We start from the raw sequence: 27,722 nt of genomic DNA, 5'->3' as shown, positions 1-27,722 counted from the left end.
TTACAAGGAAAGCAGTGCCTACAGATTATATGTTGAGCCTTGTTGTGTCACTCACGCACCGTACCACAGCAAACAGCATTCCCTCCGAGCTAAAGCAAGGTAAAGTCTCAGTATGAGGAATAGAAGGGTTCTATCTGTCTGTGCTATTTGATGTCACACCTCACTCACAAGGCTTATTCTCATTGCAGGTGATAAGCTGTGAAATCAGCTTTCATAGCATATGCTAAGGGGACAAGAGGGGGCTCACAAGCATCAACACACTCATATCAAAGCACGCTTGACAAAGTCAAACCTCTAACTCACACTATCAGCACCTCTTCATTTGTAATGTTGATTTCCCTTTATTTTCACTCATTTTTGTCTTTCACTCACATTGTGAAGCACGTATTTACCCTCTCACTTTCACACGAACCTGTGCAGACACGTATCTAAACACATTTTAAACAAACGCACCCGAACAGTAGTCGTCTTCCACGAAAACTCTCTGGACAGCCGGAGACTACTGTGGTCTCGTCTCTAATGGTGCAACAACAGGGGTGATTTCACACTGGTTTCCTATTCACTCACTGCTTTCTCATCTCTCTTGCTCCCAGTGGTGCTCCCTTTTGAAGCAGATTTGATTTCCCACATTCGTACATCTATCTTTCTTAAGAGGGCTGAGTAAGATTGCTTTGATCCCTTTCACATGAGAAAACCCAGACCTGCACAACCAGCCACCCTGAAGAGAGAAGTCATTTCTTTCGCAGCTTCCCCCAAATCTTCTCGGTTGACATGGGAACACAGTATCTAATTTACATATGCTAACAAGGATTCTCCTTCAACTTTAATGAACAGGGAAACTGGAGAGATTGCTGACCAAGTGGTGTAAAATGCCTCCAATACTCTGTTTACGCAGCAGTGCTTTCATAGTGGCCCACAAGTGACATCATCAACAGATATCAAGATTTTTAGCAACAACGCAATGCTTTCGAAAAAGAAAGAAAAAAAAAAGCTCAAAGAGAAACAGTTCATTTCCACTCTGCTCCACCTTGATGCATATCATGTCCCAGTAATTCAATCACAACTACCCCCGCAAGTTGCTGTAGAAATTTTTTATATGTTTATACAGCATCTCTGCCATCCTCTCTCTTTGATGAAAAGTGATTAAACTTTCGGGGGAGGACAATAATGAGAAGATTACAATAGCGTGGGCAGAGTTGAATGAAGCAATCAGAGTTATGGATTACACAGACAGTGAAGATGTAGTTCTCTACTCCTCAGTGCAGGGGCTTTGCACTTCCTGAAAGGAAGAAAATGTGCTCGTCTCTGTTTTCTCCTCTGTTCGTGTTACTTTGATCGCCTCTCATCCAGAATAGAGTTGTTCCACCTCTTCCTGTTCATGTGCTTTGGTGCAGATCAGCTGCCAGAGATGTCAGTACTGAACAAGTCCTAAACACAACCCAGCATTGCTTCATCAGACTACAACAACTATAAACCAGTTTCAAAGTTACCCTTTATAGCAAAATGTTTAAAAACATTATATTAGAAAAATGAAAGTGTTCAATCAGGTTTTACTACTGAGACAGTCTGTATTAGAATCCCAGATGACATTTTAAAAACTTTTTTAAGTGGTATAGGTAATGTTTTGGTTTCTACTGGTGACCTTATCTCCCCTCACTGTGTAATAAATTGTGGAGCCCCTCAGAAGTCTACACAAGGATGGATGCTTTTTTTTGCTCTGTAAAGTTGGCTCCATGCATTTTTTGGGAGAATTAAACAAGATTATTTACCTATTTAAGCATTTGCTTCTTTAAACCATCATGGTAGATTTGAAATATAACAATCAAGATTCATTAATGATTCAGTAATGATAATGATGCAGACCATCATCATCATTAACCCAGAAAGAGAAAGAAAAAAAGTTTAGTACTGGCCAAATTATCTGGTACCTTCTTGAAATGCACTGCCTAGCACAGAAATGCTAAAAGGCCAGGAAGACCATTACTTTTGAGTCTCTGAAAATAAAAATAATGAATCAAAGTTTCTCTAATTCTAATTTCCATTGTATATCTAAACTGTCCAAACCTTTAACAGCTCATGCAGAGCTGTTAAACTAAAGCAAAAGTCTGCCCTTAAATCACATCTTGACTGATTGACTGTACTCCACCACAGTGGATTTTAAAAGGCAAAATTACAAAACAAAAGAAGAAATTCAAACCTTTATAGACTCACTGTAGATTATTGTTATTAATTTGTATTTCTCTTTGTAGATACAAAAGAAAAGATACCACTTCTGTTCAGTTTATTAAAAATAAGCACATTTTGTAACAAACAAAATGATTTGATTATAGGTTAGTCACCGGTGGCAAAAAACAAATTATTGCCAATTTATATTCATTGTCTACTGTTTGCAGCAGAAAATACAAAAAGAAAAAAAGAAAAAAATCGGTCTTCCCTTTCACAATATACTGTAATGGAAAAAACAGTTTTGCTTCTGTCAAGAACAATTTTACAATGCCATTGCAGTCTCTATAGCCTTTCCTATTATTATTATTATTCAGTCTGACTAGGAAAGATTTGTGAAAGCTACACAAAAGTGAAAATTATAAGGAGAGGCTCCTCTGTCTGGTGTTACTGAGGTGCATAATCATAATGGAGAAAGCTATATGAAAAGTAGATTACCTTAACTTAGAGTTCTGGCCCTATGCCCATTATCCTCCTAAAAGCTGTGCTTTTACCCGCATGATGAATGAACAAAGTGACATTACAATTAAAGTTGTGCTCAAGCATATGAACAATACATTATAACCTAATAATTTATATTTAACTTGCATGCAGCATGGAGCCATTTCTAACAAATATTTGTAAAATTGAATGGACTAAAACATTTTTTCTGCACAGACCTTTGTGATCTGCAAGTATAGTGCCACGTTTTATAGTCCTTCTCCGTTTCTTTGAACTGCTTTGCTTGTTTTTGCATAAAAAATGACTCAGTTCTAAAGTATTGCTCAAATTGTCAAAGAATGTGCATCTGAAATGACAAGTCAAATACTGTAGTAATGACACTTCATTGCTGTTTTCCAGCTGCTAAGTGGAGGTGTTGATGCTGTTCCCCTTTGATAGCTGCCAGAGGAAGATTTTTAGAGTGAAAAGGATGTAAGACTAGTGTCTGATAAATATGTAACAGAACAGTCAACCACTGTAGCAGAACAAAACAGACTAGAGGCAAAAAAAGCTAAGATTCCCTGACAAAATGTGACTGATACGGCACTCAGAAATGACTCTTACATAAGCTGGATGACAAATTAAAGGAAAAGGAAAAAGAACTCGCCCCTTATATAGTTTGGGTCCACTTGTCTCCTTAGAGGGAAAGCTCACTTCTAATCAATGTAACAAAATCCCCGGACTGCACCTTAAGCACCTCCTTCTCATATCCAATTACTGTACAAAGCTACAGCATTAATTAAGTGACCACATGAGAAATCACGCTCTTAAAATTATGCAAACATCTAAGTCATAAAACCTGGGGCATGCTGCCAGTATGCTTTTTTAGAACAGACATCATTTTAATAAACAGTGCCAGACAAACTGGAGCACAGGAAGTTTTTTTTTTAGTCGTGTTTCATGTGTAAACAGCCATGTTTACAACCTTAATGCATCCCAATTAGCAGTAGCAGATTTTCCTGACGCATTCAAACTGATTCAGCTGATTCTTTCGATTTATTCTTTCTCTGAAATATGTTTATATTATATGTTGTTTGCTGCTGTTTATATATTGGAAAATCAATCAATAAAACGGAGCATACAGTTCATAGTGTTGGTAGATAAATGCACCTAAAGAGAAGATAAACATTAAAGGTGCCTACAATGCCTCACTGCTTAGCTCTCAATCGGTTTTCAGAACAGTTGCAGTTACAAAGAAGTGGACTTAAAAATAAAAAAGCTTCAAGTTATGTCAGACTTCTGTAACTAGAGACTGCAAACTGATCTCAACTTGCCAACTACCTGAAAATCAAGCTCAAGGGTCACAGTAATGTGATACCCACTCCTCGATTCCAGTGTGCAACTCAAGTCTAGAGTCTAAAAGAAGCTGACGCAAGGTCCCAGATAAACACAGGCCTGCATGCACTCTCAGAAAGTCCACAAAAAAAAGAAAGAAAGAAAAAAAAAAAAAAAAAAACACTAACTGTAGCTGCCGGTAGTGATGCACGTACAAAAAAAGTTACCCATGACATGGTTGTCATGGCAACCTGATACGATTATGCTCTAAGCACTAAAAAACAAAAGCACAAAACTTTTTCAGCATCCCTCAGTAGTAAAATATTTACTCTCTGGAATACTTATATCAAATCCATTCATTAATATAAGGTTAGTTTAAGAAGCACTTCCTGTTTTGTGGCTTCAAAACCTGAACCACGTGGCTATTACATTTTATAAGCTTTTCAGAATCCTAAATCCATATCCTGACTTTTGTGGTCCTTGTTCTGAAGATCACCAGTGGCATTTTTGGTGAAGAATGTGGAAAAAGAAATAAAGATTTATTAAAAAGAAAAAAACTTTCCATAAAAGCTCAACATAACTGTAAATCCAATGTGGTGGAAATGTACATCATCATACAGCACTTTGAACTTACGCCAAGAAATAAAAGAGTGCCTTGTGTGCATAAATGCACATCCAAGATATAACATTTGGATTAAAGTATCAGGAGGCTGTTCTCAGCCACTGTGAGAAAAAAAAAAGTTGTTTTATTCTTTAACTAGGTGATGCCACAGATTCGTGTGGCAAGAGGAGAAAGAAAATGAATTAGTCTGAAAAGGTGCCTCTGCAGCTTCATTGCTTGGCTCCCAAATTTAACAAATGTTAGTTTGTGTGATTAGGCGTGCTAGACCAGTTCAGAGCTATTCATTACCTAAAAGATGTAATCAGAGGCAGCAAGGGAGCTCCAGTGTTCTAACGATGGAAGTGATTAGCCCTGGCTAACAGACTCGTCTGCACATGGCTCGCACCCAAGTAGAAATACACCAGGCTAAACATCCAGACAAGCAGCCAGTATTAAAACCACATCTTTCTCATGTATCTGTAAATTGTAATTCTGTAATTCCAGCTCCTACCAACTGCAATACATTAACCAGTTACATTGCATTTGATCACTGAGACAAACATATTATAACCCACTGCACTGCCAGGCCAGAGACTCTCATCCCGTTTTCCCCCAAAATTGATTAAACAGGAGAATAAGTAAGTACTAATCAATCATTTTAAAACAAATAGAAAAGACTAAAGGAAGTACAGTTTACCTGACAAGGTTAAATAATGTATGAATAGAGTATTTATTAGTCATTTGACACATTTGACACATTTTTCAGTGACTAAACCACATTTTAAAGAATATTAAAAAATTCCACATTTTCATTTGCCGAGAGTGGCTAAGGTCAGCAGTGCAAACACCAGAACCCTTTTTTGATTGTGGGTTGTTGTCTGGTACTAAATTCTTATTACTTTGTTGAGCAGGTTTTTTTTTCCAACTTATTTTGTCAAAGAATGATATTTTCATTTTCTAGATCAAATCTGAAAAACTGCACCACTCTTTCGAGTTCACAAAATCAGGGGGCGAAAAGAGGGTGGCTGCATAACTAAGAACTTACACATGAATAAAATATGAAGAATTTACTTGGCCAACTAACATTTCTGTTGACAAAGAAGCAGAAAAATGTGTCTAGTTGGTTTCACACCTCACCATAATTTCAATATCATTGCAAAAATCTTTGTGTGTTATGAAAAATATTTGTTTAAATATTGACTTGCCATGAATAATGCGCATAAGCGAAACATATCTTACAAATTCAGCTGGGTCAGTGTTGGTTCAACCAGTGACAAGAATACAAAGGAAAATGTTTCAGGTCCATTTGAATGCTTTTTATTTTTGTTCTTAGTCACAGTAAAATAAAAAAATAGCCTTTTATGCCTTGTTAGGTTTTCTGTACTATGATCACGGCCATTTAAGTATTAAAAAAAAACATTTCTCATACATTTTCCAACTGAATTTCAGTTTTACTTCCTACAAAAGGCAGCTCTTTGTCAATCTTATGGCATAAAAGTAGAGCCAGAAAAGGAAAGAAAAATCCCCATTCAAACAGTTGTTTTAAGCTTCTGATTGATCACTCACTGCGCTACAACATACCCCCATCCTTTATTACGAGACTTTAGAATGTCCCCAAAGGCACAAGATGTCATGTGACCAAGGAGCCACAGACTGTAATACCATCATAATCAGATATTACGTAGGTAACACATTTATGGTTGTCACTTCCAGAACTAATAACCCATCCTTGCTGCATTTCATTAATAACCATCTATGCACTAAAGAGCAAGTAAAACATGACTTAACACGAATCGGACAAGTTTGTTTATACATTCTAGAGATAAAATGGAAGCACTCTTGCATGCAGCTGCAACCTATTTATACAAGCTCCTGTTCTTTGGTCTGGATTAATAGGTACCACACAGGGTTGTAGCAGGTAAAAAGTTCCATAGCACTCAATTAGATACACCTAATCAAGCTTAATAAATTGTGTACAACTCAAACTGTGTGTAAACATCCGATGCAGCTCATATATTTAAATAGTCACTGTCCCACAAATTGTGCAGCTAAGTGAAATTATTTATAACTACCATAGCTTTTGTGCAATAAAATCCTTGTTAAAATAATCAGCATTCATATTATCAACATCTATAGCATTTACATGAGAAGTTTTCTTAATAAGCTGGTAGTAGTAAACCTCTACTGCATTGCTCTAAAATTTAATATACCATCTTGTCTTTAGTCACTAACACTGCAGGTGCTTCCCTCTGCAGGATGATGTAACTGCTATTATCAGATGAGTGTTTCCTAAGTGACTGTTCATCGTATGTATGTGGCTGTGCGAGAGAGTAGCGCTTACTGCGAGCAGTGATCTCAGTGTGCACTTGACACAGAAATGAAAAGCTGTTATGCAGTAAATTTTCATTCAGGTTCCCTAATTATGCAACTTTTTTCCCCATCCCACCTGTGTCAGAGGTGTGTTTTATCAATTTCCCCGTGAAGAAGCCTGCTGGTTCAGATGCATAAAGGCTGAGTTGTTTAGCATGGGTATTTTGGCTGGGAAGACTGACCCTAATGGGAAAATGTATAAACACCATTATGTGCTTTTGTGCTGCTGCTAGCATCAAATGAAAGATTTAATGTGGGCCTCAAGTGCTCTCATAATTATTGTGATGGGCTGGGATGGTTTAAACAACCCTATGCACCTGTTTATGCAGTGTATTTTCAGAGATAAAAATATACTTTAGCAAAGTAAGTTGAAAGAAAGAAATCAGGGCTGCTTGTAGTAATGATTTAAAACTCAGAAGCTGAAAAATATAGCATGTCTACATCTTGTTGTGTAACCATTTTTACTAATCATCAGCACCACTAACAAATCTCTTCTATAAATATTTTAAATGTAAAAGTTTTGTTTTATAATTGTTCCTGTTATGAAAAAAAAACATAATTTGTCAAGTTTAATCAAAGATCACAGTTAGAAAATGATTAAAAAAAGAAAGCATAGTTATGAAAACTGTTAATTACATCAAACTGGAAAATGATTAAATATAACAAAAATCCCCTGAGGAGAAATTTAATTTGATTAACCAAAACTACTTTGGAAAATTTGTTTAAACTGTTAAAAAATGTATGGCCAAAATCAATATTCTCTGACTCAGATTTGTGACATTTAGTCAGGATAAAGTTGGTTTGTGAGCACTGAGGAAAACTTTGATAAATGCCTTCACTAAAGCAAGAATGAAAATGGGACATCAGTGACATACCAACACATCTAGTTCATGATCCATCAAAATTCAGAGATTATAATTTGTGAGCTGCAGAAAGAAGTTTTTACATTTTCTTGTTTACTGGCTGGTTGTATTGTACAAACTAATGACAATTAAAATCCACCAAGGACAAATTCTTCCTGTTTCACTAAAACTGGTTCAATACTCTGGGAGGAGTAGCAATACTTCTGAAAATGGAAGAGCGTTTTCAACACGAACAATACAATCTTGACCAAGTTGAGCACAGTTTCGATAAAAGATCCTTTAGGTGATCGTGGGGTTCCTCTATGAGGAACGAATGTCCCACTTGTGGGGGGACGCACGGATGACCGATAAGCTCACTGATCAGTCATCCATGTGAGTCAGGCAGGACAAAGGGCGTTTGACAACAGTACAGTAATCAAAATAAAAAAGAAAGCCTTTTTTAAATTTGTGCAGTTTGTTTTGCATATGTTTGTCATTTCATCAGGACTGTGTTATGCAAATGTTATTACACAAGGAAACAAGGCAAACCAAAACTAGGAGGTACATTCAGAAAGAAGCTATAATCAATTATTCTCTATTGTCATACAAACTATTACATATTCTAAAGCATACAAGGATAACATATAATTAGTAGTAATGAGCTCTCGATGTTTATGCCTTATTCTGTAATTTAGTGTCAGGAGAAAGTGATGGCAGCAAGATGGCTGTGTCTGTGGTGTGCTTGTTTGTGTGTGCATGTGCATGTGTGTTTGTAGTAGTCATAGAAGTACCGTGCACAAGTCTAGGCAAGTTTATATTCTTCCTCACTGTGCACATTAAAGTAATATGAATTTTGTTTTGTTTTTGTTTTTTTAAACAATACTACTGCATATTGAATAGGAATTTCAAAAAGTAGAACAAAATGCAAAGCAATAAGTATGAATTCAGCTGCATTTAATGCCAGAGCCTGGTGGCCCACTAAAACCAATTTTCTCTAATTCAGTGCGAGTGAGCCACAGACCTCAGAGGTTCTAATCCTTTTGCTTTAGTCATCTCATGACCACGTTTTAAATCTCTAAACCCTCACTGAGATCAGTCCATGCGGGTGCTGCTGACCGCACTGCATCTGCTTAGCATCAACAATGTCCTATCCATGTCACATGAAACCACTTAGCCACATGACTTGAACACATGCAGCTAATGTGAGATAAAAGAGGGCTTTTTGATTTTGGTAATTATTTCACCTCAGTGGGCGACTTTTAACCCTGCAAATCGCACCATGACTTTTATTGTCACAGGGTTTGTCTCAGAGCTTTTACACATAATGGAATGACTAATCCTTAGATAGCAAAAAAGAGGAAGTCTAAATAATTAAATTAACAAAGGAGAGGAAGGTGAAAATCCATAAGCTTAAGCATTAAACTGGTAACTAGAGAATTTTGCTAGAGAAGTCCTTGTAGTTCAGTGAAATATATCCCAAGACATGATTTGGCGAAAAGCCAGTGTAAGTGGAATGACCAAGAGGACAGAGGCTGAGGCCAGCTCTCAGTAGGGGTCCTCCACTGAGTTCCTGTTTGGCTGTACCAACAGCTGTCTGATCCTGAGGATGAAGGATGAGGTTTCATTAAGAAGTGTGTTTTTTACTCTTGCTAGGCTTTAAAATTGCGTTAAAGTGGCTATAAAATAAATTATTTAAATTAAAATAAAATAACAGATATACATAAGTTTTGATGGTCATTAAATATACAGTGTTACTGCTGTCATTTTTAACTTCAAAGTACATCACCCTGAGCAGCATGGACAACAATAGTTGTGTGAAATGTAAGTAGTCTTAAATTCTTTGTTATGAAGAAATCAGTCAAAACATCACTAAACAACAGTGTGGTAATGTTTTTTTAATTCATGCTTACTGTAGTCCAGCAAATTTCTGTGTCAATGTCTCTGCTATCGTAGGCTGTGTTATGTTTGAAAACCCCCTTGTATAGTTTTGCACTGCTGTGTATTTTATGCTTTTGTTATTCCTATGCAAGAAAGACATGGTACTGCGACAGTGCACCTGCCAGTTGCTGTCTACGGGTGGTGATGCTAAAGCATTCACTAATAAATGCAGAGCGCTGCATGCTTTCCTCAACGCTGAAACATTTGAACGCAACTGACAACCGGTTTTATTTTGTGTTCTTCAAAACAAGTCTGTGTGACAAAGGGACTTCACTATATGGGTCTCTTGGTTGCATCAGCAGCGCAATGTAACCAAGTAACCTACTTATATGCTGCGCTGCAAGATAAATTTGGGTTCTTTACTAACTTGAGTGCCTGGTATTTTTACCATTTTCTAAACTTAATACTTATTTTTCACTTTTCATTTCAGAAGATATGTTTTAATAAATATCAATTATCTGATATTATGGAAAGCTTCAATAGTAGCGGGAGAGGTCAAATGCTTAGTTTACAAAACCACTAACTACTTATATAATTGCTTAGAACTTGTTTTTTTGTCTAATTATACCAACATCTGAACATTACTGCTTTTGCAAATGCATGAAAAAAAATTCTTAATTTTTATCATTTTAACAATTTACATATTTAAAGTGTCTGTTGAATATAATGTCTGTAGGCATACATTCAACATGATTCCTCTGGTATTTTGGTTCATATTGGCAGGATTGTGTCCTGCTGTTGCTTTAGGTTTGTCAGCTGCACATCCATGTTGTGGATCTCCGTTCCACCACATCCCAAAGGATTGAGATTTGGTGACTGTGGAGGCCAAATAATGAACTCAATGTCATGTTCAAGAAATCAGCTTGAGATGATCTGAACTTTGTGACATGGCACATTATCCTGCTGGAAGCAGCCATCAGAAGATATGTTCCTTTCTGATGACAGTGTACCTAACAGAGTGCTGTTGTTATTAAGGGGCCCAAAGTGTACCAAGAAAATATGTCCCAAACCACTGCACCGATACAAGTCATCTTGTCTTGATACAAGACAAGATGAATCCTTGTTTCCATGTTATTCACACCAAATTCTGACCCCACCATCCAAATTATGCAGCAGAAAATGTGATTCATCACACCAAGTATCATTTTTTCAATACTGTATTGTCCAATCTGTTGAGCCTATGTGAATTATAGCCTCAGTTTCCTGTTCTAAGCTCACAGATGTGGCACCTATAACTGATGTGCTCCAAGGTTGACATGTTGCATGCACAGAGATGCTCTTCTACATACTTTGGTTGCAATGAGCAGTTGCTTGAATTACTGTTGTCGTCTTATCACCTCAAAGTCTGGATATTCTGCTCTGCTCTCTGACTTCAATGCATAGTCTCTCACAAAACTGCCACTCAGTGGAACTGTTATCTAAATTGGGACCTCCTTGTAAACCCTAGAGATGGTTGTGAATAAAAATCCCAGTAGATCAACAGTTTCTGAAAACTCTGCCCATCTCGCACCGTGTCCAAATTCACTTAAATCACCTTTCTTCCACATTCTGATTATAAAACTAAAGCAGCCATGCTGCCATGTCATTGGTTGGTTGTTCATTAACAAGGAGTTTAACAGCTGCACCTAGCAAAGTAGCTGTGTGCATTTTCAAAACATCATCATCTATATTTGCGAGGTGACTTCAGAGTTCTGTCTCGATTCTTTTTTTTTAAAAAGAGGTTTCATTGTGAAAAACAAAAACCTACATTTCCTTCCCTAAAAGGCTGCTTAAGTGACAAGTCAGCCAGCGCACAAAGAAATCCACTCACCTCTGTCATTTCCTCTGACTGCTTCCAATGCTTCAAAGGATTCTGTAATGGCCGGTTTAAAATACAGAGTGCACTCACTTGTACTGAAATAGGTCTTTCATGTGCCAACACAGCTCTGTGGGTAACATTCATGTGACTAAAGGTACTCTTAGGAATTATCAGGATTTGTATAAAGATCTGTCTTAAACTTTAGCCAAATCTTCACCGAGGTTACAAGCAGGAACAAAAAATCTGCTTAAACTAACTGCACATCAATCATTGTATTGTTCTTGCCTGAAGAAAATACACATTTCAAAAATCACCATGTGAGCTGTAGAGAGTAAGCTAACGGACCAGCAAACCTAGAGTCCAATCAGTTGAACAAAATGTGGTGATGTAGTTTGATAGACTCTGCCTTAGAAAGTTAAAATATTGTGTTTGTTATCCTCAAGAGGAATCTGCTGACCCAAGCCTTAAAATATAGATGTCAGCACACTTATGAAGTATTGATTTGCATAAAGCAGGATAAGATTACAAGGTAGTCCTAATCTTAAAATGCTAAGCCGACTCCAAAAACATGACACAGACGATAAGTAGGCTAAAAATGAGTCAACAAATGAGCAACAGCTATACAAATCCTGTGAGACATTTATGTGTTTATTTTGTGCAAATTATGCAACATACTTACACAGAACGAAAAGCTAACGAACTAATGATACCAATACTGAATTGAAGGGAATACAACTTTGATATGAAACACAGCATGGTGTAAAAATGGCATTTTGTGACAACAGACACTGAGCTGATCAGCGTCCCGCCTGCCGATATTACAAAAACTTCAAAAACAGAACTAAATGAACTTATGGACACAAGAATTATTGAAGAATGAAGGCTCTAATGGGATGGATGGTCCAAGTAATAAATGGATTTTTGAAATGTAAATGCCAAGAGGTAAGCCTACTGTTTTTAGACTTAACTGCTGTTAAGTCTTTATACTTAAATGCAGTCAAACTAGTGTCTTCTTTTGTGTTAATTATGCTCCAGGATATTGAGTAAAGACTCAATAAATTAAGTTGATTAATAAGATAATAAGTTAGATCTAGCGGTCTCTGTCAGGACTGTGTGAGTCCAAAGTGTGAAAACAGCTAAAAATAATGACTTAATTATGGAAGGCTATTAATTCAGCTTTTCCCCCCCTTATTAGACTATCACCAACAGTTGCCTGACCTATGAAAAGTGGGCCTGGTAAGAAAAAAAAAAGATTGCATATGCTTTGCAAAACAATGGTGACAAACTCACAGCAGTGGAGTGCCATTAGTTTGTCACCACTGTAGCTTCAGACTCAGAGAATGTAACAGCTACACTGATGAAGACTATGAGCTTTCCCACATTAGGAACTAATAAGTAAACAATAAGTGAATCCATAAAAATCAGAACTATGAACAAAAGCGCTTGCAGCTAAAATGATTTGTTAGGATTATTGATGGATACTGATAGAATTTGAAAATATTTGAAATCCTCCATAACTGGGAAACTGGATGAAGTTGATAATGTTGCTGCATTAAACTCTAGGACCAACTGTAACCCTTAATTACCACCACAATAAGCTAGTTAGCAACATTTAACTATTAAATAAAAAAATGAATTCAAAAGAAATTTTCACCATTTCAAATTTATGTATCAAAATAATAATTTAATGAACAAATATACAAATATTGTGTGCTAGCATGGTATGTTGAGAAAGAAAAGTCTACAAGAACTGCAGAAGTATTGAGAGCTAGAGCAATACAAATTAGTGATGTGATGCAGATGCAGATCTTTTCCTAGCTCACTCCCAATTTTTCTTTTGGGGGAGAGCACTTGTTAATTTGTAATGTAATGTTGTACTACCTTTGTTAACGCTGTCAGTCTGTAGAGTGGACAGAGAATTGACATGTTGTAGTGATGGACAAAATGTAGATAGATCATGCTCCAAGATCAATATTCAAAATACCAATATTTAAGTAATTCTCTAATGTACAATAGAACAAGTGAACTGGCATATAGAACTTGGGGCAAATGTGTAGTTAAATGTATTGGGGATGGTTGTCGCAGTGCTAAACCAGTAAAATGAGGAAAGGCAGATGATATGAAACTTTCACGAGAGAAAAAAAAAAAAAAAAAATATCAGCACTCAGGAATTTCATGATTATATTAAAATATATCTTGTCAAATTACATTGCTACCTCTTGGTGCAGAGATCAGATTACCTGCCAATCACCTGTACCGCACCTGTGTCTTTTGCTCATTTCCATGCTCATTCCAGCGTGTCATACTTCTTCAATGCTAATGGTTTCCATCCACACATTCTACTCATTTCATTACACCGCAGGTGGTGAAGATGAAATGGAGAGTTTACTACCTCTGATACCTGACACTGAGCTGATGATCTGATAATGGTAGTCTGGCTGTGCCGTACCCGCCCTTCCTCACATGGAAATGGAGAAGTTGACAGTAAATCATAACAAAGGCATACAACCCACAACATTTCCTCTTAATCTGCAAAATAACACTGGAAGGCGAAAACACCAGGACAAAGATGAAAAGGAAGAGAAAGGCATGCTACAGTTGCTCCTGTTTCCTCTTCCTCTCCCTCTGCACTCGGACTCAAATCATTTCAGGCATCACTACCCACAGGTCTCTTATCAAATAATATTGAAATGGTTGCCCCGAGGTGTCCATTGTGCATATGAATAAAGTCATATTTGTTGAATGATAAGTAAGTTATGACAGTAATGCACTGTGGGGAAGATATTCTTTATCCTATGATGAAATCCCATTTTAATAACTCATGGTGTATTTTCACTTTGTGAAACCCGAGACACAAAAAAAAAAAAAAAAAGAGAAAAAGAGGTTCAGGTGTTTTAAAATGTCAAGATTATATCTAGCCACACTTGAATCTGCTCTAACAAATACTCTTTTATAAAATGGATCACATGACTGCTCTATATGAAAGCTCATATGCTCATATGAAGCCCCATGATCACCCAATGTTGCAGTCTTACTGAGCTCAGTAGAGCTTTATCACCCCTACAGCTCATTCGCTGTTTTGTTTTTCCCCCTTTGGCACACAATTTTACAGTTTCGGTAGATTCTCAAATATGTCATCAGTGTTGCTTCAAACGGTGGTATGCAGCTAATGTTCATGTCAGTTTGACGTGCAGCCCGTAACTTTTTACTCACACATTTCCCATAAGACTTTATGAGGTGATAATATGTCAGTGTTGTGGCTTGATATGTGGAGAGCAATTAATTCAACTTTTAAACAGTTTGAGTCTTTGTAGTTATTAAAATCATTTGTACAAACACAGAGATATGAGTCAATCTCACAGCTTTGGTCCTGCTGCTGGAAATACCCACTTGACCATGGCAGATATAGATATAGATATATATAGATATATATATCTATATATATGGTTTATCATCCCCCTAACAAGTTTGAACTTCTTTTTTGAGTAACATTTGCAGAAAATGACTTACATAGCTGCCTTCTGTCAAATAAAACACATAAGCCTAGGTATTTTGTGACCTATTTTCCAAGATTTACTTCTTCAATAAGAACAAATGGCTCTGAGGACCGCAGGCATACTAGAGAGGTACATTAAGACAGTGTTGGCTATGCTCTTCATTACAAAAAAGACTAACATTTAAAGTGGTACCAACATCAACATATAACTAGCATCATATTACATTACACAATTTACAATAAGAAAACACATTAACCCTAAAATTACAGCCGTGATTAAAGCCCCAATACTGTTTTATATGTTAATTTCTCAAGAGCTGCAAAACTGGTGCAGTCTTATTAGTTTCAGCACCGAACACACATTTTTTTTTTCCTGATGCAACCAACAAGATTAGATCATTAGTCAGTCATGGGAGTATGGCAGTGCTCGCTAATTACGGTTTTATCACACACACATACACATACCGATCTGCCTGGTGTGAGTATAATTATAAAAAGGTGAAGCCTAATTGAATTCAAAAAGCTCATACAAAGTGATCTGAGCACAAAGTGCCTTAAGCTGTGTAACTGTGGACTGCTGAGTATTATAATTTAATATTGAATGAGAATGATGACACAAAGTAAAATGGAAAGCCACCCGGTTGTCTTAAAATTCTTCATTCTTGGAAAAAACAAAGAAGCTACGCCAAGTTAAGAGTGACCATGCAGTGGTGGTCTCATTTCGACTGCCACCTGTATGCACTACACCCTACGGGTTTCCCTCATTCTTCATCCTTTGTTATGAACAAGACACTTCATTACTTCTAAGGATAATTCACCACTGCCTAATTTATCCCCTCTGGTTCACTTCAGTTACCAGAGTATTTTATAACCTCTTTACTTCTTTCTATTAATACTTAAAGAGAAGCTGCCCGGAGCTGCCTGTCCTTTATCCTAACAATAAAAATGGTATATATGGTCCTGAAGTCCAAACCAGAGTAAAAGAACTCATTTCTAGCAGCATCCACCAAAGCTTCAGTGCAGAACGAGCTTAATATGTAATTTGTCCAATTGAAACTACACGCTGGTTTAAAGAAAACCTTGAATGAAGTTCAGGAGCTTTATGGGAATTCTACAGCATCTCGCCTTAGTGGCCATTCTGAAAATTGCTGAAAACCTCAACAAACCTACAGCTGTTACAGGTACTGCTCCCAACTTTTATACTGCCTAAAACAATAATGCTTTATATAGTCTTCTAAAAAAAAGGTTTAAAAATGAGAGAAAACTAATTGGCAGTGATGTTGATAATATCAAAGACACTGATAAATGAGACCGTTTCATCAGTTCACTGACTTAAATGGAATATATTATGCAACACATCTTACATATACACCACAGAAACAGTTTTACAATACATAAAATATGCAATAAATGCACAACGATATCTATTAAATTACACATTTTTCCTAGTCTATGATTGGTTAAGTATACAAAACAGTGTCTATGGTGCTGGATCTTTCTATTTGGTTTACACTATTTGAATATACGCCAGACTTCCAGGGGATTCACCTCTCAGGCACCTGATAAACTAATATACTTATAGATCTCTGTCATCCAATCATATATTGTTTGTTAGGCATCTTATTGAAAAACAACAGAACAATTTACTTATGCTGAAAGAAGAGATACAGAGCAAATCAAAAATAATAATAATAATAATAATAATAATAATAATAATAATGGATTGCATTTATATAGCGCTTTTCGGGACCCCTCAAAGCGCTTTTACAATACCACTATTCATTCACTCTCACATTCATACAACCGGTGAAGGCAAGCTACAGTTGTAAAAACACATGACCATAAGTTTGCAAGCTCACATAAAGACACTGCATGTCAAAAATGCAGGGGCAGATGTTTCATTATGCACCTGCAGTCCATTGCCTGCCTCAATTTAAACTACCAGTGGATTACAAATAAAACAACAATGCAAAGGCTAGTCTGTGGCGTGCGCATTTAAAGCTATGAGTACTATAGTTTAAAACAAACATCTTAACTCAAGGGCCACTTGCTAGCCTTTTCTGGACCTTTTAAAACATTTAATAAGACAGTAAAATGTTTTGGATAGCACTGCTTCTTCACAGGGAACTTGACTTGTCATAGCAAGAACAGCTCAGGTGTTACTAATAGCAGGAATGAGGTTCACTCCATTTAAGCATCAAAGTAAGCCAAGCACTGAAGTCACTAAAGGGAGTACAGCTGTCATTTATATTATCAGTGACAGCTGTTTGTTTGCTGCTGTGACAGAGGAAGAAGTCCAATTCTAGTCTGAGCAACAACAATCAACATGAATATAGTTTTAGCACCAAATGTGTTCAAGAATGATCAAAATCAGGGTCTTAAATAATAATTTAATTCAAACTGGCTGAGCAGGCTGTGATCATGCTTTGTGAGAATGGGGTGATTAGGTCTCACAAGTAACTGGACTACAGCCATTTAAAATAATATGGACTTGCACTGCTTTATACTTCTACTGTCATTCGTGCATTTTGAAAATTAGCCCTTAAAATGAATAAGTTCTGACAAAAATTGGGATTTTCAAAAAAAGGTTTCTACACTCTTGCATGAGTAGATGCTGGGATCAAGTCAGTGTCTTGTTACATTTCTGTAAAAGACTCGTGTGAGTCACTGAATAGACTGAATGAGTGAATCACGTTTTGAAGCATTATCTCCTGCAGCGCGATAGGCTCCCTCTCACACACTCAGGGGGAAGTTACTGCATGAATATTCATGGTAGAATACTGTTATTGATATGCATATGAGGCGAGATTAAAAAAGAAAGAACGGGGGGGAGAAGTCAGCTAATAGAAAACTGCAGCTGTCCAATTGAGAAACTCGGCGCAATTTAATTTAAGTGATTACGGTAATCATACTCATCAACAACTGGATCACTGAAATATTTTTAAAAACACAGCCGCAGTCAGCCAAACTACAGGTCACATCTAACCACAGGCATTAGCTAATGATATATCAGTGAGAGATGCTGCTTTCAGTCAGTGTTTGAAAACTTCACCCTCCGGAGATTAGCGGTACACATCAATGGGCAGTTAAGGTAAACGACTGCGCCTTTCTAATCGATTACTCGCGTCACGTTGGGGAACATCTATAATACAGTTTAAAAAAGAAAGAAAGAAATACTAGCAGTGACATAAACACGCTCCTATTTCATGGTAAAAGAAGACCAATGCGCAGTGAAGACACTGTTCTACGCGTGCGGTGCTCCGAGGCAGTGTGGAAATTTAAAATCACAATGACAGTCATCCAAAACATAAAGAAGACTGCTTACCATGTTTCGGCTTAAGAAGTACTCAACAAAAATCCTTCCAGTGCCCGGAAAGGAGCCACCAATGCCGGCTGTCAGTACAGCTACAGCCTCCTCCTCGCGCGGGCACATCAGCACTGCTGCCCCGATCTCTTTAACCAGTCACAGCAAGGCACAGCAACACTCCACCCGGACCGTAGCCAGGCTCCACCGCGAGATAACTGCCCCCCCTCTCTCTCCCTCTCTCTAGTCATGACGTGTGAACCAGGTAATCTTATTACAAGAGGTCATGAAAGGTGAGACCGGCTAAAGCTCCGTTGCCCCTCCTCCCACCATATTTACTGGATATGCACCTGGCCAGCTTGGGTCAGTACTCTCTGAAAAAGACTCAACTTCAACAGGATGATAAAGGATGATGTGGAAAAACCCAAGTAACAAGCAACAGCAACAAAAAAAAGTCACCTTAGCTTCTCATTAAGGTCAAACTAATCCATAACTTATTACATTGTGAAATGCACAGCCATTCTCTCACATAGCTAACCTGCACTTTCTGAAGGTCAACAAAAGCCATTTACTGTCAGCTGTCGATTATTTCTGAGCGAAATCCATTATTCTTCTCTGTCTGCACCAATTGGTGCTGAGAAATGATACCACTGACTGGAGGCAGTCAGCTATGATTCACCTGTCACTTTGCAACAATCGCTGGACTTTTCTTCCCTACAGCTTAACCAACAACAAAAAGCCTTCCATCAATATACTCTAATTAGCCGCTGTGCCGAATAAGTCACAACTAAAGGTTGCACAGATATTCAATAAAACAGTTTCTACACAAGAGACACTGCTGTGGAGGGGGCGGGGGTCTTGTTCGCAAAGATAATGTCAACAGCCATGAAATTTTAGACAATTCTTCTAAAAATGTGAAATTATCTTTCTCAGACAGCAGATGTAATTTGGTGAGAACAGCTTGTCTCCATTTAGCAGGCGCAGAGAGGCACAATAGAGTCATAACAAAGTCAAATTACATGACAGAAACGAGTATCACAACCATCTAATTAATGGAAATTAAATTTAACACTTTTTAGTCCATGCGTGATCACAGTCAAGACAGATGCTCTAAACAGTTGAACAGAACTGCTGATAATAGTAGACCCTCTTACTTCACAGTCCGATCCATGAGAGAATGACATGAGAAAAAAAGATCAAACCTACACCTGGACACCTGTGTCATGTTATCCACTAAAAAAGTGTTGCCACAGTTTTGAAACATCACCAGTATTGTCAGTGAAATTATGTCAAAAATAGGGTTTTAAGAGCTTCCAAATGATGAGTTTTACAGAACAGAAAGCATGTTTATGCTTGACCTGTGGGAACGGAAAAAAACCCCCCTCAGCAAACAGGCTCATTTACTAGCATTTTGAAATTGAAACAACTTTAAACTGCATCCTTAATAAATAAATGGAATCAGATGTTCTTCAACCATTCAGGATCACAAGCCTCATTATAATGTTTTTCCTGTAATTTTGTTTGAAACTCATAAGTAGCAACTACCTTTTCAAAAGAATGCAGCTTCAGTTCTGCGTTTCATGTTTTCTGATTTTAATCTAAAAGACCCATTTTTAAGCGGTACATCAGACCTATTATTAGGATGTAAGATGTGATAAGATTATTGCACATGTAGTCAGTTTTTGAAATTCAAAAATGGATTTAAAAAGCTCTAATTGGCATGTTTCCGTATCAGCATGAAGAGATCATTTGAGTTAAGTCATGACTACCAGCATTCGGCAAATTGACTAATACTTTTGTAGAGCTTTTCTACTCAATTTGGGCACTCTAAGCGCTTTCTTACTACATGCCTGCATCAGGGGCGACTCGGGTTTCAACATCTTGCCCAAGGACACTTTGATATATAGACTAAGGGTGGGGCCAAGGATCAAAACCACAGACCTTCCTATTAGCAGAGGACCTACTTTAGCTCTTGAGCCACAGCCACCTAAAGAAAAGCTTTGAGCAAAATCTCACTTATAATCAGGGCCTGCCACAATAATAACTCCCCTTCTCATCTTTTCTCTGTTGCACCAAAGAAAACGAGGAGGCAGAGTTTGGGCAGGACTGTAGACACTCCTCTGAGAAGCATGATTAAGGGATATTCTGCTCTTGGGAAACGCTCTCATCTCAGCACCCCAGTGAAGTTTTCTTAGTGAGAAATCCCCAAACTGACATCATACATATCCAGGTTTGGGTTTCTATGTGTGTTGTATGTATCATAAATGTGTATGTTTAAGTGGTTATAGTATGTCAGATAATGAGTAAAAATGAGAAGTGACAGAGAGGAAACGGAAGGCACTTGTGTCATTATGTTTCATTATTGGCAATTTATTCTTCATTAATCTATTATTCATAATACCACTCTTGAAATATCATGCTAATAATGCATATAAATAAATAAAAGAAGGGATCTGTTTCTGTGGCTTGAGTAGGACAAGTAATGCATAATTCATATAATGCTTCCAGAGGTTTCACCATTTTTTTCACCATTTTAAACCAACCCCCCCCCCCCCCCCCAAAAAAGTAAATAAATAAATAAATAAATAACCAACCAGGAGCAGTTGAGTTGACTTTGAGGTGCCATGTATTCTTCTGGGAATGCTCAGAGTTGTATCAATGTTTGTGGCTTTTGCCTGTATAGCCGGGGAAGCCTGAGGGTTCCTTTATGAATGGTGCACACTGCTTATTTGTATTCAGTTGAAGTTTCAATCACTAAGCAGGCAAGCCTTCTACGGGGTAATTCCTTTTAGTGATGTTGCATTAATACAACACCTTTAGTCATTTCTTTCAAGCTGAAGAAACTGATTTTGCCGAGCAGATATAGACTGGATAAAGTGACAGACAGCGGTGCTTTAATTATTCTCAATGAATGCCTTCTATTCTCACATAGAGGAGATGCAAGAAAATGCTCACTCGTTCTTTCCCCCCCCTTCTTTTGGGTTGACAGTGCATTGTTTCCATACTGAATTTTGCCAACATATTAAAATGGATTTTTCCAGACTTGGATAGGTGGTGTTTGGGTAATTGTTTGCCCACCATCTGCAGGATTATTCAGCACTATCAATTTTGATATTCAAACAGCCATTCGGTTAACATGGAAACATGGAAAGTGCAAGAACTGATGCTTCCTTCATATTGAGGAGTCAGCTGGTGGGGTGTGTACTTCTTTTCAGGTTATTGAATCACTTGCACAATAAATCATTTAGATAGCAGGCTCAGAGAGCGTGGTCATACTCAAATAAGCAGAAAATGAACACTATTCCTTGGAAGCCCTCTCTCAAAAATCTGTTTGATATTGCCTTACCTATTTAAGTCGTGCTCTTATAGCATTTTCTGAATAATCTTGTTAAAGAAGCAGCTCCAGTAATGCTATGCACCTTGTAAAAGAAAAGAGCATGAAGATACGGGCAGTAGAACAATTCAAGTTTCATCTCGAGTTTTTCTTTTTTTCTTTTTTGTAAACTTGGGACAAATTGAGCAATTCTTCTTGGTAAAGCATCATTTCCCTGGTCTGTGTGTATGCACTCAGCTGTTCAGTCCCTAAATCCTCTCTGCCTGTGAGCTCCCTTTAGGCAATCCCGTGGGAGTTTTTACATGTGCATAGAAGTGCACGTGCATCTACAATTCCAGACAGAAACTCCCAAGTGTAAAACAACTGAGGAGCTCAAAATCTTAGTTCTGCATTTTAACAGCAAGTTCACATAAGCAGTGTACATGTTGTTGATTTTAGAGGCTGATGTTACCACTACAATGAGATTGCCAATAAATGAATATTTTCACTTCTTCTTATTTGTAGTAGAGATGGACCGATCCGATATTACGTATCGGTATCGGTCCGATACTGACCTAAATTACTGGATCGGATATCGGCGAAAAATAAAAAATGTACTCCGATCCATTAAATATCAAAAAAAGCATCTCACAAAACTTGCAACACGGCGTAACTCGGCTCATAACCATAGCACGTTGCAGCAGTATGCCTCATGTGATAGAGCGGCTGTGTGTATTTGTAGCCTCAACCAGCATTTCATCTCCGAGGAAGTTATCCCAGAGAGAAGTAAAGCAAGTGTGTAAGTTCATCTCTGAATGTTTGTAAAGCGTTCCCATGTTAAGCTTAACAACCGATATATGGAGCGACTGCCTCTCTCTCTCCCTCACCTTCCTGCCACTACTTCAATCATGAAACTGCTTAACGATCAGCTGATCGGCTTTTCTGTCGGGAGTCCGTCTCTCTTCTTTGTTTTTGGCCCACTTCGGGCCAGAAAGAGGAAACCAGCGGCTGAACAACAGCAGCACGTTTAAGCTTGATAAGCTGTTGTTAGAATTTATTTAATATTACTTTCTACACCAGGATCCTTTTCACGCAGCTGACGGCTGGTAACTGTGCAGGGGCGGATCTAGCAAAGTTTAGCCAGGGGGCCGATAGGGCATTAACAGGAAAAGGGGGCACAAAGACATACTTTTCTTTCTTATTCTCATTTAAAATATGTAGCTTTTAATAAATAATTATCTGAATCTTACACCCAAAGTTTTAATCTGATGTAAAATGTATAGAAGTCCATTACTGTATATAGTAACTCTTAAGTCTATATACCCTAGTAAGCTATAGTACTTTTTCCTTTGGGAAGATACCGTCTGTGAATTCTGCAATTCTGTAGAAGAAAGATTTTGAATCTATTTAATTATTCTTGAAAAATAATTTGTTTCTGTGCATTTTTTTTTTTCACCCTGCATCAAATTAAAGTTGATTACATCGATTAAGCATCATGAGGTGGGGGGGGGGGTGGTTCCTATTTTTTTTTTTTTTTTTTTTTTGTTGGGAGTTTGCAACCCTATTAGTTAGGTTGCTTAATATTTCTGCTAAGTACTCTTTAAAATACCAGAATAGGGAGGATGGAGCAGGTTTAAGTTAGGTTTTAAGTTAGGTAAGGTTTATTAGATTGATCAGTGTTGCTGAACTATGAAATATTTTGGGTGCAGTGTATTTTTTTTTTTTTTTTTTTTTTTTTTTAAATACACACAGGTATAACAGAATAGCTTTAGTGTTGTTGTTTATTTAAACTTGAGTATGAACTTATACAAAATGCAGCAATATATTAAAAAAAACAGTTTTATTGATTAAAAAACACAATATCGGATTCATATCGGTATCGGCAGATATCCAAATTTATGATATCGGTATCGGTATCGGACATAAAAAAGTGGTATCGTGCCATCTCTAATTTGTAGTGCCTGTACTGCACCAAGTTCCACAGGTGAAAAAGATGAGAAGCCTGGTGATGGTGATGGTGGTGATGTGTGAAACCATGCGTGAAGAAAGTCTAGGGTATGATAGGGATGGCTTGCTTTTTGAGCACAGGACGGAGCACTGACAAATTCTGTCTCTTCCTCTCCCAGTACATTTTCTGGAGCTATGTGAACTGGACTTCATAATGCAGTTCCCAAAAGAGCACCAACCTGCATTTACTAAGCCGCCACCCACACAACTTCAGACACTTTTTTTTTTTTTCCTTTGAAACTTTTTAAGCTATAACTTTGGGACTTTTCTCTGCACAAGGCCTTTAACCGTGAGTGAGAAGAGTCCTATGCTGACAATTATTTAGAAAAAAAAAAAAAAAGACTAGCACAGTTGAATTTTGAATTAGTGTGTGAGGTTGTTAGCTACACTGTAGAGCCACTGTAGTTGAATCATTGTGAAATTGTTGGTGCTGTCCATGGTGCTGAAAAAAAAGCCTTTAACTATAAGTGTAAAGGAACAAAGCACTTCCACTGTTGCGCTTTCTGCAAACACCTTCATGAGCACATGAATTCGATTGTGAATAGTTTATTATTATGACATAAACTTTTACAGTCAAGGAAGAATTACAGTACAGTTGCAGAATCCATTTAGCAAGTTCTTACTTATACTTGCCAGTAAGCTGAAAGGATCGTGGGTAGTTAGTACAGATAGCAGAAATTGCTGCAAGATGGAAAAACAAACAAAACAAACAAAAAAAACAGACAAAGGCATAAAGTGGCAAGCTCACATAATTCAGTTTTGGGCACTTGTTACTATTACTTCTACTCTGGCTTATTTGGACTGCAGGGTTTACACTAGCTGCCACCCAGCCCTCTATAAAAACTGAAATTGGTTGTGTGCAAATGGAAATGCTGAAGGGTGTCTGAGTCAAATAAGTGTCGAGGGACATTCATAGTTTGGCACTGACAGCTTGTGTGATATTGAGAGGTCAGAGCAACTGAGACAGCGGACAAGAAAGAGGGAGGGAGCCAGAGGGAGATTGGGAGGTCAGAGAAAGCCAACAGGACAGTGTGTGTGTGTGTGTGTGTGTGTGTGTGTGTGTGTGTGTGTGTGTGTGTGTGTGTGTGTGTGTGTGTGTGTGTGTGTGTGTGTGTGTGTGTGTGTGTGTGTGTGTGTGTGTGTGTGTGTGTGTGTGTGTGTATATATAAAGTAAAGAATACCAAGAGAGTGGGTCAAAAAGCAAGTGAACAAAAAAAAAAAAAAAAAAAAAAAAAAAAAAGATATATATATATATATATATATATATATATATATATATATATATATATATATATATATATATATATATATATATATATATATATATATATATATATATATATATATATATATATATATATATATATATATATATATATATATATATATATATATATATATATATATATATATATATATATATATATATATATATACATATATATATATATACATATATATATATATACATATATATATATATATACACATATATATATATACACATATATATATATATACACATATATATATATATATATATATATATATATATATATATATATATATATATATATATATATATATATATATATATATATATATATATATATATATATATATATATATATATATATATATATATATATATATATATATATATATATATATATATATATATATATATATATATATATATATATATATATATATATATATACATATATATATATATATATATATATATATATATATATATATATATATATATATATATATATATATATATATATATATATATATATATATATATATATATATATATATATATATATATATATATATATATATATACACACACACACACACTCACTAATAAATAAAAGAAAGCAACATTATGAGCAAGTTGAAGTGAAAGCAGAAGAGCATGAATATAAATAATATTGCCAAATCTAATACACAAATAATGAAGTGAGGCCAATACCTCAACTATCTGAAAAAAATGTAATTGCTGTTTCTTTTCTTTTTTTTTTTTCATTAAGTATATCATTCAGATGTGATTTTAATCAAATTATAGGAGGGGGGGTCGAGCTCAGAGCAAGACAACTGACTCATCAGTGCGGCACAGAATATCCACAGGCTTAACTCTGCACAGGGGGTGGATTTAAAAATAACTGTCACTACTTTGTTCAAAATACCACAGTGGGGCATCTCCTTGCTCTTCACTAAGGTGGGAAATATGCTAAGTCTAAGAATGTAAATTCGAGCTCAAAGTCTGATAAAATTTCCCATTAAACATTTATATGAATTTGCAATAAGTAAATACACTAAAACATATCCACAGTTAGAAGTTCTGAATAGACCTGGAATCAAGTTACATTTTGTTGCCTTTTTTCCGAAACAGCTCAGAAATACTTCTTTCCATGCCAAGAAATAATTGTTGGTGTGAAAAGGCTTTTAGCTGCCTACACTGGATGACACTAGGGAAAACAAAGACAACCTGTTGAATGCAGCCGTTTGCTTATATAAGGCCGTATGTCTTAGAATGTAAACTTGCATTAATTCATATTTTGCCAGCTTGGGGAGACATGACATAAAGACAGCACTGAAACATTAAATCTTATACAAAATAATATTTCCATTACAAAATCTGCATTTTTAGATACACCCAGCAGGTTCAGTGTAATATTGACATTTATTAATTTTAGTTGATCTTCACCTCCACCTACTCAAGCAGGAAATTAGCTGTCGCTTACCTGCTGTATGCTTAAAAATGTGGTGCCCCATTGAAATATTTTTTTTTCTTTTCAAAAAGAAAAACTATGCTACAGTATGAACACTCAGAAAAGCCTTTTTAGAATAGCAGAGTTGGTCTCTTCACATAAGAACAATTCTGCTAGGAGTGTGTTAACTGGTTGCACCTGCAATGAAAACAATTGCAAAGTTATTTATGTAGTACTTGTAATTCTTTCTTTTAGTTGCCCTGCAGTTGTGTGGGCGCAGATACTTGTAAAATATGTCTCAGATGGGTGGAAAAGCTAAAGGGGTTTGATAATTGGATCACATGGGGACTATAGCACCAGAACCCAATCTGTTACCAGGAATCCCAAAAGCTTTAGAAACCAACAGAGGAATGTAATGAAAATGTTCACCCTTACTGATTTTTTTTCTTCTGTTTGTTTCGTCTCGTCTTTAGAGTAAATCTTGGCAACCAAGGGAAAAGAACTCTTTTGACAGGTACCAGAGTTTATTACTGTTATGACCAGAGGCAATCGTACCTCTAGAGAGTCCATTAGCACCTAGATGAACAGTTGATCTCTTCAAGAGACTGGCATACGCTTTCAACTTTTAAACTGGACAGAATCATATCAAGTGCTTATTATCCATCAAAACTTAACAAACAAGTTTGGAAACTTGGATCAATTAAGTGCCAAAGTAAGCAGTTTCTGTGGACACTAATTGGTGTCAGAGCTCATCTTTTAGATGTCACGGTGTTCTTTTATCACTCTGTGAAATCAATACACGATTCAGGGTGTTTTGAAGGAGTATAGATAAAGGGGAGAGTAGAAACCATTATGAAAAGGATTAAACAATAAATTAACTTTAAAATTCAGATTTATGGTTTGCAAAATTACACCTTTGTTAGAAGCAGGATGACTGACAGATGAAAACTTTTTTCTTTTCTCCCCCCCATTTTAAACACACTGTGTGCATGTACTGAGCTCTATGGTAAATGCAGAAAAGACTTAATATTTTTTTCCTCACTCATGTGCACAGCTTATTTTCTATTTCTTCACCTCTATGAAATTCAGAGAGTCTTGTTCTGCCTTTATCTCACTTTTGTGGATTTCCATTCCTTGTGTCTGGCACTACAGATAAGATGCCTGAGATAAGGGACGTAGATTCTATCGAGAGGTAAGACTAAGATGGGGAGATGGGGCCAAGATAAAGAAGTTTGAGCCAATATAGAGATGAAGGAAGAGACAACAACGGCTCTAAAACTTTCCCTGAACAAGGCTTCTGACCTCTGCCCAGTAGGCAGAGAGCTAATTATAACTTGGATTGCTTGTATGAA

The 27,722-nt window shown here is 36.7% G+C and overlaps 1 protein-coding gene across 2 annotated transcripts in view; it reads right to left on the bottom strand.

The window, feature by feature from the left end:
* Window positions 1–27,722, bottom strand: part of LOC116333576 (protocadherin-15-like) — a 211,234-nt gene that overhangs the window by 142,257 nt on the left and 41,255 nt on the right. The window contains exon 1 of one of the 2 annotated variants that reach the window (XM_039622169.1): window positions 18,349–18,551. The exons of the other annotated variant lie outside the window; for it this stretch is intronic. The gene's annotated coding sequence lies outside the window, so the exon portion shown is untranslated. Of the gene's footprint in view, window positions 1–18,348; window positions 18,552–27,722 lie in introns of those variants that run through there. 2 annotated transcript variants of the gene reach the window in all.

The sequence above is a fragment of the Oreochromis aureus genome, linkage group 13 (genome assembly GCF_013358895.1).
Source record: "Oreochromis aureus strain Israel breed Guangdong linkage group 13, ZZ_aureus, whole genome shotgun sequence".
Lineage (NCBI taxonomy): Eukaryota > Metazoa > Chordata > Actinopteri > Cichliformes > Cichlidae > Oreochromis > Oreochromis aureus.
Note: the sequence above shows the minus strand (reverse complement) of the source record. Positions and strands in the feature narration are given on the sequence as shown.